The sequence below is a fragment of the Amphiura filiformis genome, chromosome 10, assembly GCF_039555335.1.
Source record: "Amphiura filiformis chromosome 10, Afil_fr2py, whole genome shotgun sequence".
NCBI lineage: Eukaryota > Metazoa > Echinodermata > Ophiuroidea > Amphilepidida > Amphiuridae > Amphiura > Amphiura filiformis.
Window position 1 is genome coordinate 33,851,504 of NC_092637.1, and position 14,915 is coordinate 33,866,418.

General features: G+C 36.4%; 1 protein-coding gene across 1 annotated transcript in view; it reads left to right on the forward strand.

Annotated features, from left to right (window-relative positions):
• Window positions 1-1,925: 1,925 nt before the first annotated feature.
• LOC140162769 (uncharacterized) overlaps window positions 1,926-14,915 on the forward strand; it is a 37,845-nt gene continuing 24,855 nt past the window's right edge. The window contains exons 1-2 of the mRNA XM_072186061.1: window positions 1,926-2,369; window positions 13,336-13,504. The gene's annotated coding sequence lies outside the window, so the exon portion shown is untranslated. The remainder of the gene's footprint in view (window positions 2,370-13,335; window positions 13,505-14,915) is intronic.

Genomic DNA, 14,915 nt, shown 5'->3' on the forward strand with positions numbered 1-14,915 from the left:
AAAAAGGAGAGAACATGAACAAAGAAGTCACTTGGCACTTGTGGTGCTAATTTGTTTAGGGGATTAAAAAGTGGTCGATGTTTAGGTTATGAAATAGCACAGCAATCCTTCTTTAGGGTATGAAATTTGATACAAGGAATAAAATCCCTGTTTAGTGTGTGAAAACAGGTGCGTGTTACCTGTTTAGGGTATCATTTTAGCCAAGGGTTAAAGGTTAAAACCTTGTTTAAAGTGTTTTCAAAAGTTGATTCTCGCGGATGATGTACATGCCAGAATGTGAGTGACCCCCGTGGGACAGTAATCATAATTTTCAGTTTGCATACGCTGGATGAGGATTGCTGCCCTCATGCTGTCTGTTTAAATTTCTATTGTTTGTATGATATTATTTGTGAACTCTGTTGAAAGCAGAGGTATTGAATTTGTGAATTCATCTATGCCATACCAATTGAGACACGATAGTAGGAATGTGCGGTTATACACTAAATTTGACGCCAAAATTGACCAAAATATACTAATTTTCAACAATTTCTGTTCAAGATTAAGGTAAATTTTGCAAATTCTGGAAAATGTTCGCAAATTTTGCTAACATTTCGCAAATTTTGGTTGATTAATCTGCACCTTTTTCCAGATTTCTGGACACAATTTTGAAAAACACCCCAGAATGATAATAATGCCATGCTGAATATGTTGGATATAAAAGTGTGAATTGGATTTGTAATTCACTCTTGCATCCTACATAATGTATTTAAAGGCACGCCCTTGTATTAAAGGGGAGGTAACCCCATTGGTTTAAGATATGGATTGTTTCATGTTTGCTTACGATATTAGGTAAATATAATTTTGTTAATGGGCCCAGGATGGTGGGCCAATATATTGTAGCAAAATTTTTAACCAGTGTTTAACCAATATTTCAAACGTTGGTCCTACTGGCAATGACTGGCCCTCTATGTTCATTTCTAATGAAACCTTTATATGAATTAACCATTTGTATATTGTTTCAACTTGTTGTGCAATCTGGGAAATAGAACTGCCTATGCAGTAAATTCATGTTTGGACCTGTTAAGGGGGTACTACACCCCTGGTGCCTTTTGTGCCTATTTTTGTATTTTTCTTTAAAATTATAGCGCATTGGTGGTAAGTAAGTTATGTATATTATAGGGGGAAGGACTACAACTACTGCACTGTAAATTCAGCAACTCAAGGAAAGTAGTTATTGATGTATTGATCAAATATTGGTTTTCCCTCATTTTTTACTGTAACTCCACAACTGTTGTCTGTGCTGAAATAAAATTTCCAGTCCAGTAGTTGTAGTCCTTGCCCCTATAATATACATATCTTACTTGTCACCAATGCGCTATAATTTTTGAGAAAAATGCAAAAATAGGCAATAAATTGGGCAGGGGTGTAGTACCCCCTTAAAACAGGTCCAAACATGAATATTTTTTTGGCCCTGATTCTTGGCTCAAAGCAATCATGTTGTCTTTCTCTATTCTGAGCGATGACCTCATTGGACATTACATACATATTACAAAGTACTCCAAAATAGTATATGGATACTGTATGCATGGTATACATGCATGCAGTCTGCGGCAGAGCGCCTGGCGGTGCCGCAGATACATGGGTTTTAATCTCATGATAATATGTTTACATGTACAAAGTCAATTACATTGTTATTTAGGGCAAATAGTTGCAAATTAGTGATCCGTAGAGGAATTGGATTGCCTATGTCAGGTTAAGGGAAGACGAGGTATTGTTGGTCGAAGCAACCTAAATATCGATTTTCATTATCTAGATCAATATATTATTGAAAATTAACACCTTGATGTTTTGCAAAAGTTCATTCTATAAATCGTATACTTTGCAAACTTGCTTAATTTATTGTTGTTAATTTAGTTATGTACATTTTACAAAAGTGTTGTTGTTTCATCCCTCTTTACAACGTAACTCAAGAACCGCAGCACCTATAAAAGTATATCTGTGATATTTTAATTCTTCTACACGCTCGCTATGAATTGAGCAATGCAGTTTTTGCCAAAGCTCACTACCATTCGTAAGATGCTGTGAACTACCAAATCACAACAGTTTAAAATAATTAATAACCTTAATTCGCTGAAAGATCTGTCACAAGACATTGAGTGCAGTCAAAATACCAGTGACATCAGCAGTCACAACATTGCAACATTCAGGAACTGGTTGTGCATAATTAATACTGGAAGGTTCGGTTCATGGATTTTTGTGTTCCTTTTCTGGCATTTTTATGGTGTGGTGGTGGTTTCATTCGATTTCGAAACTTCCATTGAAAGATTGCAACTATATATGTCTGCAAGACCAGGCGACTCTACCTTTTTCTATGATCGGTCTGATCTAAGGTAGGCTAGTTTTTGGTATTGTATACCATATGAATCATTACACGTCATGATTGATATACACTGTTATAAAAGGTTGCTAGTAGGACCTGGTTCTGGCTTTATACTTCTCAACGCTTCCTACGAAACTAGGCGAGAAGTTCTTCAGCTATATTAAAAAATAGCAAAGAACAAAAAAGGTTTGTAAAGAATGGAAAGAACCATTTTGGGGTTCCTGCTAAAACCAATTGGTTGCAATACTCAATTCAACTAGGTGTGGGGGCCTATTAATAATCTTTGGAAATCCCCATTGTGCCAGAATTTCAGTGTATTGCACAATATGTATAAGTTATTACTAGATTTTGTAAAACAGCAACGAAGGAGATTTTGACTACAAGAATGTGGTCCTCCAGTCCTCCCCCAAGGTGTTAATATTCTTCCGTCGACAACACATTTAACATGTTTAAAGTGGACCAGTGCAAGAAAAAGTCTGTTTCCCGGAAAAAGTTGTCATATATGCAAGGACTTTATGTTTGAGGATTTTATAAGCAAAGGATATATAAATGCAAGTGTACAGTGGACTTCGCTGAACAGTGATTTTTGCAGGACAAGTGAACAAGATATTCATCAGCCGTCCAGAACATTGTAACAGAACTTAATCAACAACAAGGAGACTGCCAGTTAAGTAGTGATTATTCAGTAGTGTGATTATATTGTATACTGGCATTGTATCATGTACATATTTTACTTTTTATTAAAGACTCGGATATCGATAACTTAATCAAACTGTGTATTATTATTGTGCATTCATTTGCATTTGGGTAAAAGGGACGGCTCGTAACACCCTGTCCCATAAATTCAATTCAATTTTATTCTAGAGTTTTCTGTATTTGACAATCAAAAACATAATATTGCACTTTCTAAATACAATGTCACAATATATAGGAATAATAATTACATGGATATGAAAGTAAGATTGCACATTACAGAATTTAAAACACATGAGCTAAAAAAACCAATCAGGACCCAAGTGTCTCTCCACACCGTTTAAGGTAGTACTACACCCTCTGATAAATTTTGTGACTAATTGTGACGTGTCATGTCAAAAGGAGACACTTTTGGGCTGGGTATCAATTTTGAGGTTTTTACATATCTGAAATAAGGAGATATTTTGCTCCACAACGCCGTTTTCCCCAATGAATTCCGACATTCCTAAGCGAAGATATTGAGTTCGTAAGTTATGGAATTATAAAATTGGATATTGAGATATCGGCCTCTAAAAATATTATTGACAATGTTGAGAATAGGAATTACCTTGAAAAAATGTCTCAAAAAATACAAGATGCCAGTTATATTCCGGTCTGAAACTATCAGACAATATTTTAAACATTAATAACATCACAAATTCAAAACAAACCAAAATTTTGAAAAAATCAACCCGGGAAGATTTTTGGCTATTACTCCATTTACAATCCTGCCCAAAAGTGTCATGATGCAGTCATGTCTACAGTAGAATTCACCACGACCTTTGCAGGACTTAAACCCCATTTTTAGAAGAATACTTTTAATATTGGCCGGTTATTTTTCACACAGCGACGTTAACTAGGCAATGTACTATTACCTATAACATACACTAAAACACCAAAGTACGAATATTTCGAAACATCTAAATTAGCTAAACATTTAGCCTCCTTGCCACACACAATCCTGTCCTTCAGGAATTCGTCCGTGAAATCATTATATGAGACACTTTTGGGCAGGTTATCAATTTTGAGGTTTTAACATATCTTAAATATAGAGATATTTTGCTTCACAATGCCGTTTTCCCCAATGAAATCGGACATTCCAACGCGAAGATATTGAGATATCGGCCTTTAAAAATATTATTGACAGTGTTGAGAGTAGGAATTACCTAGAAAAATGTCTCAAAAAATACAAGATGCCAGTTATATTCCGGTCTGAAACTATCAGACAATATTTTAAACATTAATAACATCACAAATTCGCAACAAACCCAAATTTCTCCATTTGCGATCCTGCCCAAAAGTCATGATGCAGTCATGTCTACAGTAGAATTCATCTCGACCTTTGCAGGACTTAACCCCATTAAAAGCTATTAAACCAAGATAACACTCATTGAAACAGCTCAACTGATTAAATCGGATCTTCTCTGGTTGTGCACAAGTGACTGTTTTCATGTGCGATATCGCAATAAAGAGGGTATTCATAGCTTCAGTTGGGTAACCGATTACAAAGGAAACGAAAGGAAACAATGTTATGTGTGGCTTTGTTCACGAAATCAGACAATGTCGTGCTTTTTGTAAACCAGCATTCTTGAAAATGAGCAACATAATGATTTTTGACTTCACACGGTTTAGAAATAATTTCTTCATATTTTTGGTGTTATCTGTCGTTTACATGTCCTTCCTAAACCACAAAAAGTACGACCCTCTCCAAACACCTAAATTAGCTAAAAATTTAGGACATGTTACAAAACTTTATTTTCTAGAACCTATTTAGAATAATTTAAATGTAGCTTTTACCGGTTTTTTGTGGCATCCTTCAGAAGTGAGCGGTCCGATACCAATATTTTCGGTCAAATCTCCATTCAAATAACACGGGGAGTTGGCTAGCTATGCCTTGCCCTCACTCATATTTTACAAAAGTACGACCATTTCTGAACATCTAACCTAGCTGTAATTTTAGGTCATGTTAGAGAAATATATTTGCTAGAAGTTTTGGAGAATAAATAAAATATTGGCTGGTTATTTTTCACACAGTGATGTTAGCTAGGCAAGTGTCCATTCTCCCAACATACATCATTTGTAGGGGTCACGCGTCAATGGTGAGAGCACTGTGTATTGTGTATAGGAAAACGGACAGTAACTGCAGTATGTGTCTCCTTTTGACATGACACGTCACATATGCACACGACGACAATACTTTTCTTAGGCGTACATAATATGTATCAAACGATTTCCCTGTTTCCTGATAACTATTGTTAAACTTGTACCTTTCATAAGTTACGTTGGTCTTGCCCACGCAATATTCACGCCACAATTGTAACACTTTATAGCTCTTTATCAAACTGTTTCTCTTCACCAGGTTTAAAAGGTAAGCCATTGTGTACACCAAGAGCCTCTGGACCAATAATGAAATAATGAAATGCGCTATGCATACCTCATCAGTTTGCTATTTTAATCCGGTCACTATTTCGTATGACTCCCATACTTGATTGGATTTCGTCCAATTTTCCTTGAGGTTGCCATTTAAATCTATTGGCCTGGGAAGAGGGATACAATGTACTTGTACGTGATTTGGATATACCATGCATGGCTTTCGTTTCCTGCATTGGCACCCCCTGCATTTGACGAATGCGGTTGCTCTTCATCTGACGGCATAATTTTGTTCACAATTTGACACAATATTACCAACATAAACATGCAATTAAATGTTCATACTGCAGTTACTGTCCGTTTTCCTATACACAATACACAGTGCTCTCACCACTGACGCGCGACCTTTACAAATAGTGTATGTTAGAAGTATATTGCATTTGCCTAGTTAACATCACTGTGTGAAAAATAACCGGCCAATATTTAAACTATTCTCCAAACTTATATATTTCTCTAACATGACCTAAAATTACAGCTAGGTTAGATGTTCAGAAATAGTCGCACTTTCGTAGAATATGAGTGAGGGCAAAGCATAGCTAGCTCATAGCTAGCCAACTCCCCGTGTTAATTGAATGGAGATTTGACCGAAAATATTGAGCTATATTGGTAACGGACCGCTCCGTTCTGAAGGATGCCACAAAAAACGGTACAAGCTACATTTAAAACTATTCTATGAAATTCTAGAAAATATAGTTTTGTAACATGTCCTAAATTTTTAGCTAATTTAGGTGTTTGAAAATAGTCGCACTTTTGTGTTTTAGGAAGGATATGTAAACGACAGATAACACCAAAAATATGAAGAAATTATTTCCAAACCGTGTTAAGGGCTGGGGTATGAACGTTTGGACAGTATTTATTTTGGGACATTAGAACACATCAGACATATCGAATTGCATTCTGAATACGAAGAAAGTCATTCTGATATCAAATAATTTTGATTTTTTGAAATTTAATACACATTTTATGGCAAATCATTAAAAATTTATATTTTTGATATTTAACAGTACTCGAAGTAAACTTTATAAATCTGATGATTTATACTTAAAGTGTATGTAGATGGGATGAAAAGCCGACGATCAATTGAAAATTTTGACCTTTCGTATTGAAGATATGGATTTTTTTCCCCAAAACACCAAAAAAATTAAGTCTTTTGGGAAAAAAATCCATATCTTCAATATGAAAGGTCAAAATTTTCGATTGACCATCGGCTTTTCCTCCCTGCTACATACACTTTAAGAATATATCATTAGATTTATATAATTTACTTCAAGGACTGTTATATATCAAAAATTTGTATTATATTGTGATTTTCAAAAATGAAAATTATTTGATATCAGAAAGACATGCTTCGTATTCAGAATGCAATTCGATAGGTCTGAGGTGCTCTCATGTCCCACAAAAAATACTGTCGAAACGCAGTAAACGCTCATTTTAGATCCCTTAAGTCAACAATCATTATGTTGCTCATTTTCAAGAATGCTGGTTAACAAAAAGCAGGCCATTGTCTCATTTCGTGAACAAAGGTCCACATACCATTGTTTCCTTTCGTTTCCTTTATAATCAGTTACCCAACTGAAGCTGTATTATAGCACCTCATAGCGATACCGCACATATAAAACAGACACATGTGCACAACCAGAGAAGATCCGATTTAATCAGTTGAGCTGTTTCAATGAGTGTTATCTTGGTTTAATAGCTTTTAATGGGGTTTAAGTCCTGCAAAGGTCGAGATGAATTCTACTGTAGACATGACTGCATCATGTGTACAATTTTCATCTGAATATTCACTGACTCGGAATATATTCACTCAAATCAAACACAATATTATTATTAGATTCAATATACCTGTATGAAAGCTTAGCAGTGTTATTTTTACTTAGTACTACACTTTACTATAGTGCTATACAATTTTGTTTACATACATTTGTCATGTCTACTTTACATGCACAAACACACATAAATAATACGGTAAGCTTAGAGGCGGATTTAAGGAAAAGGGCCCTGTCAGCAAAATATCTTGGGGGCCCAATAGTAAAGAGTTGAAATCAGAAGCGTGCCTGACTTTTTGTCGGGAGGGGGTGTGCAAGAAAACAATTGACCAATGTTATGAATATGTGCTCGCAGTGCGCAAATACCGGGTGTCCCAAAAGTCCCTTAACATTGTGAATTTGCCATAACTTGCGTTGGGTTAATAGTGTTGTTACAAAAATTGCACAGTATGTAGATAATTCTTTTAGAAATGTTATGATACCAAACATGCCTATGTGGTCATGATCCTTTGGCATGAAATTAATGGATATCTACCGTACTGTAAAACCCACTTTTGTAAACGCAAAATAAGTCTCGTCATTTGAGATGTGAACACGATATAACATGTTATCATTTTAAAATCTGTTTTGTTTACTTTGGCTGTGTTTGTTTGATTGTTTGTTTTCAATGTGTAATCTTCATTTTCTGTTTTATCTGGGTTTTATATGGAAACTACTTAAGATCTTTTCTGAGGATTCGATGAACAGTTGTACGCGGCACGTTGTTCTCCATTGAAAGTCGACGTACTGATCGCCTTGGGCTTTTCGCCACCGCTCTTCGTATGACATCAATGTTTGTAGCCGATCATCCTGTTCTTCCACGTCCTGCCCGAAGTAGATCATGAACAGATCCAGTTGATAAGAATTTCAGCACTAGTTGCTGGATTGTATTTCAGTTGGGTAGTGCATAATCTACATTAAACTGTTCCTTAGTCATTGCTTCATTGAGTTTGTCCGACTTTGTCTCGGCAAAGAACCATACGACCTGAATCCGTTGATCTATAGGAAATTCATCTCCACTTCAACTGTTTTAAACTCAAGTTTAATATTGTCAAAATATCCCAATTATAATCTATAACACTGGCAGTCACGCTTACGCTAAGCCATGTAATGTTCATACCTAAATGTAGCGTGCGCAGTGAGTGAACCAACTATTGTTCAGGGAAGCACATCATTCATGTTCTTGAACAAAGAACACATGAGCTTGCTTTTGTGGGTTTGATACACACATATGTACAGTCGCACAGTAAGGTCAAAGGGTCATCAATAATGCTGTTTTTGGTATCAGAATAATTCTAAAAGATCAATCTATATGAATATGTTCTCCCTTTTGGTATGAAGTAGGAAATATTTGAGATATGGCCAATTCACAATGTTAAGTTACTTTTGGGACACGCTGTATTATTCATTCTATTTCATACTATTAAAAGTAATTTTGGTTTCGCGCGAAGCGAGCAAAATTAGCAATTTTACACCATTCTATCAATCAATCAATCAATCAATCAATCAATTTATTTCATCCATTCATTATACAACAATATACTTATGATACAATGAGTTACAATAAGGATGTATTTTATATACAATAATATAATGGAAAAAGCAACTATTTTTATGAAAAACGTCAATGAGATGGATGAGGACACTGCTAAACGCAGAGCGTGAGGTGCAGTGCCCTCGGCCTAAAGTTACAACATACAACATTTAACCAAAAAATAAAATACGCTCGGTACAATTTTCACTAAAAATCGTGCACTGAGTGCATGGACGAGATAGTGAAAGCAAGCAGTTATGGCCACAAGGCTGTCCATGCACTGGGCACACAATTTGGAGTGAAATGATACATAATTGGAAAATATAAAACTGATGGTAAACTAAATAATGTACCACAAAATTAGGGTGCCGACATAAAGCTGACCCGTAGCAAAAAATGAGAGACCGTTTTAAAGTAGCAATGAAACATGAATGTAATTACGATTCACTTGGCAAATATTTTCCAAGGAGATGTTTTTTCATATGTTGTTTAAAAACAGCTACCGAAGGTGCGCTTTTCAGAATTGGTGGTAAATTATTCCAAAGTAATGCACCTTGGATTCTGATGGTGTTATATGCAAGGCACGTGTTGGTTTGCTCAATATGGATATCACCTGCATGACGAGTGTTGTAGTTATGCACATCACTGTTGATAGTAAAATAATTTTGATCAAGTAGGTCGTTAGGAAGGAGACAATGATAAAATTGATACATAAACATTACAATTTGAAGAATGTACAAATCATGAATTTTTAATGTTTTAAGTGATGAAAAAAGTGGGTCAGAATGTGCTAACCAGAGTGAGTTAGTGCAGCTTCTGACGAGCTTCTTTTGCAACAGGAGAACAGAGTCACGGTGTGAATTATTATTATCAGCCCAGATAATTGCACAATAGTTTAAGTAAGGATAAACCAACGAGTTGTATAAGGTTGGCAAGGACTCAATTGAAAGAAATTGCTTAACTTTTCTGATGATGCCATTATATTTAGAGATGATATTACAGACGTGAGTGGTGTGGGACTTCCAACTTAAATTATCATCAATTAGGATCCTTAAGGTTACACGAAGAAACGTATAAAAAACGTATAAAAGACGTATAAAGTTGTTCTCTAAAACCGCGTTTTCTTAGCAATCAAATATCGCAGTGAGTCAAATGTTGGTGCATGGATGTATGTTAACATTATTTTTGTGTGTTTATACAAATTTTTAGAATCCGTTTGAAAATCCTTCGTTTAAATCATTTTTACGCACCATGTTCACAAGATCAAAAACACGTTCCATGCAGTTTTTTTCAAATATTCGCTCCGTATAAAACCACGCCGAGTGATTGTTTTCTCCTTTTTTGTATTGTACTACAAATCGACCAAAGAAATAATGTTGCCATAGGGAGGAACCAAATACAGTACCGATTAAATTTTATTAGCCCGTTTTTGGGAACAATTTTCGAGAATCTTGTACCACAAAACACTGTTATGTTACATTATCGATATCTGGATTGTGGAACGTTAATTTTGATTTCTAACTGCCTACATTATTTCTCAAAAGTATGTCGATTCCTTTAGCATTTGAATTTCACTCCAAATTTAAGCTACTTTTGCAAAAATCGAGGGTTTTCGCCATCGATACCTCCGACATTTACAGCGGTGATGAGATTGTTTATCATAAGAGCCTGGTATGCACTATTCGATAATAGTCAGTTTGAGATCAATCGATTTCACAGGTCACTCAGTAGCTCAATCGGCTAGCGCGTCGGACTCACGTTCGACTATACAATACTATAGTTTTGAGCTGGAAAACTTTGGTACGTGTTCGAGTCCCTACGTGGTCCATTCCATCTATTTTATTTTATTTTTCTCTCACTTTTTTTCTTTTTTCTTGTTCGTTTCTTTCTTTCTGACTGCAGCGATTGATTGTTTTTGCCCGGTTTTTTTTATTATATAATTCAGGAATTTTTAGGCTATACTAGTCTAATTAGATTAAAGTCTAAAGTAGATTAACAAAATATTGGTTGTTGGTTTTGTTACTGTTGTTGTAGTTGTTGTAGGCCTATATATTGCATAATCAGGGTATAAATAGGCATATGCTACTAGGCCTATTATAGCCTATAGAAGCATTGATTTATTTCACGACAGATATCATCCAGGATAATTTTAAAAATTGAAAATTTAGAAAATCCAAAGGAAAATTGTCGAAAACGGCTGCCCACAATCACCCCCCCCCCCATCAGCCCATATGGTCCCATCATGGTCGCCCCTTCAACATATGTGATGCGATCAAGCAAAATCAGTCGGAACTCGGAAATATTGATTTTGAGATATAGCCAAACAAAGGCAATATTTCCTTTTGTTTCCTATTGTTTTGGAAGCGCTTTAATTGCTCATATCTTTGGAACTGGATGTTCAATTTCAATGGGGGTTTCTGCAAAATCCAGCTTTGTAAATCCTTTTTACTATCCTATAAGAAACTGAAAATTTATTATTGCTGAGTTCCGACTGATTTTGCTTGATTGCATCACATATAGGATGACTCACGAGCCGTGGTTTGTCCGTGGCCCTAGTTCAGATTGATACACTATTGTATGCGTGAGTTCATTCTTTTCTGCATGGCTGTTTCCATTATTAACTTACGCCCCTCTGGAATCAAGCCTTGAAAATCAATTGTATTTAACCTTAAGAATTTAGTAGTATTAACTTGACCTAATTGTTTATTTTATTATCAATCTTAACTTTAATGTCAATGTTGGGATTCCGACTATATTTACTTTTAAATATCATGTAATTAGTTTTATTTACATTTAATGACAGCTTGTTTAATTTAAACCAGTTAGAAATTATTTCAAGATCTTTATTTAGCAGGGTTTCAAGGGTATTACGATCTTTATTGGTACAAATTATATTAGTATCATCTGCGAATAAAATAAATTTAAGTTTAGAGGAGCAGTTGGGCAAATCATTTATGTAAAGGAGGAAAAGTATGGGACCCAGGATCGAACCCTGTGGAACTCCACAATAGATGGTATTAGTGGAGGAATGTTTCCCATTGAAGACAACAAATTGTTGTCTATCCTTTAAATAGTTTTTGATCCACAAATTGGAAGTTCCTCTAATGCCACAGTGGTAAAGTTTTTGAAGGAGAATGGAATGGTCAAGGGTGTCAAAAGCCTATACCCAAATGGAGGGTTTATCAAATTTGTGCGTGTTTAAACGGTACTTAAGAACAAAAATATTTCTTTTCTGTTTTTGCTTGATAGTCAAGAAGCAAGCAAAATCGGTGAAAATCCCTTGCATTGTAATTAAGGTCCAGAATCAGTTTTATTATCATAATCTGACCTCAAGGAATAGGACAAACTTGGGTGGCAAAACTGCCCCTTGCTCAGAAAAGAGTTAAGGTCATACAGGGGTCAAATTTCAAAATTGATAAGATCATGTTATATAAACCACGCCAAAGTTTTGGTCTGATCATAACGATTCAGACAAAGTATGATTTGACCACAGAGGTCTACTAAACTAGAGACGATCCACGGTACATGTTCATGTTCAGTACGTAACCGCATTCAACTCATTATAAGGCCAACTAAGAACCATGAAGCTATAAGCTGTTATATTTAATTCAAAGTACTTTGTTTTAACATTTTAGGCCCTGGGGCAGAGGGCAGCAAATGTTTAAACAAAGGGCCAAGGGGCCTATAATATTTGACCTTTGGATCTCATGTACCCTTGAATAGTTATATCGAGAAACGGTTGGCCCTTGGTTTGACATTTGGGCCCCCGGCACGGCCGGGTTTACCTTTTGGGGGGCCCTGGGCCAGGCCAAAATTTGTAGGCCTCCAAACGCACATTGAGGAAGGCATGTGCACTCAAGTGCACTCAAGTTTTTAGATTCTACTAGGACATTTGCGCGCGAAAAAAATTGATTTTAGACTATTTTAGCCCAAATTGAAGCTGAATTTTGCTATATAACAGGCCAGTGCCCGCTAAATTTTGCAATGTTTGTACCTTTTTTTGACCCAAAACATTGTGTTTTTCGGCAAAAATGGAAGATGCACACTGCACAGGGCAATTTGTTGGGGCCCAAAAATTTGGGAACCCTGGGCCCTATGGTAAATCCGGCCCTGGCCCCCGGGAACACTTGATCTTGGATATCTGGGCCAAAATTTGCAAAATTCACATCTAGGCGGAAATGCCTTTAGACCTAAGTGTATCACGGTCCACATGTGGGGTCCTTTGTAGGTTTAGAGCCAGCTTTAGATTATCAGTGTACCAACTCGTAGTCATGATTCAATAGAAACTGTATTAAATTTGGGCCCCTGAGGCCCTTGACCTTTGACCTCTTGCTAGAGCCAAAACGGGCAAAATGAAACTTTTCGTGGTAGGGCCCTGGGTGTGCCACATACCGGGCCTGATAATTTTTTTTGATTAGTTTTAAAGGATCATTACAGATCCCTTAACGTACCTTTCCATTCCAATTTCACAGGCGACACACCTAGTGCGGAGATATAAGGAAGGAACAAGAAGCGAGGACCTATTCAGGATTCACTCATTGGTTTACAATTTGAAGTGGAGGGAGACACGGAATAGGAATCAAGGGCAGAGAGACGGGAAAGAGGAGTTCAACTATAGCGGCAGGACATCTTAAATCACAGGTATGTAAAACTTTCGTGATTATATCGTACTCTCTTTAGGATAGGATATGGTTCAATAGATTCAAACTTATCCAATTTATTTTCCAAAACTTGAGTTGAACGGCGAGTTACGCTTAATTACATGCAATACATTCCTGAAAGATGTTCCTGAAAGAACTGTATCGTCAAAAACTTTTTTGGGTATTTTAACGCATAAACCAAACATAACTAAATGTGGTTGAGGGATATATCAGCTACCAGCGTACTGCAGGGTTTATTGTTCTGTTGTGTCCGATTTGAGCGCTGACATATTGTAAAATGTTGCCAATCAATATTCATGAGAGCGTACATTCAACGTCCAGTTTTCAAAATTGGGTGACTTGTGTTTGGCAGGTGTGAAATACATCTGATTGGGCGTATCAATTACGTAACGCATAAAGGCATTGACATCATCGAATGGCTGCCTAGTGCATGTGTTACGTTTCTACACTATATAATAATTATTATTACATTTATTTATCATTCCTTTCTTTTCCTTTCTCTGTATATCCCTATTCTTTCCTAAGCCTACACTTTATCACTCCCTCACTCTTCTTCCCTCTCTCTCTCTCCCTCTTCCCTTCTCCCTCCCTTCTCTCTCCCATCTTTTTTAACTTTTTGTCCCCTTTCTCTCTCCCTGTCATTCCCATCATGTTTCCTTATTTTTCTAATTATTTACTTCTCTTTATTGCTTTCTCTTCATTTATTCCTCTTTCTCTCTTCCTCCAGGCTCTTCTCATTCTCCATACCCCCTCCTCCCCATTCCTCCCTCATCCAATCCTAAGACTTCTCACAGGGTAAGCTGCCCCCCCCCCCCTTGGGTATGCCACTGTTTATATGCCAATTTCCTTATTAAAATAGAATTAGATGGAAATTTGTGGAAAAAAACATTTATAGGCCTATGCTTATACATGTTACATATACGGTACTATAGACCCTTGCACCTGGCAGCCTTAATACATTCTGATGTGTAATCGATAGCAGAAGCATTCACCCGCCTAAAGTCAGGTGGGTGATAATGAACTGTACATCGACGGCTAAAGTGTGCCTTTTGTGCTTTCGGCTACTTATTCACACCGTGGATTGTATGACAACAAAAGGTACCTTTCGATGAATTCGCCGTAGAAGTGACGTAATTAATCGGATTAACTACCATAGCAAAAGATTAATACAATTTTGAATATATCCAGTCTCAGATAAAATTTGATCAAATACTTGCTCTGATTCGCATGTTCTTCTTTTTATACTGCACTGCGTGTACTCTTTGATTCACTTGAAATCTTGAAATATCTCTTTCAAGTAAGCATGGTAAGGGGCTGACAATAATTATGAGCCCTGTGATGGTAACATTTCCAAATGCTGTGCCAAAAATTGGTTTCATTCCCCCTCGGCC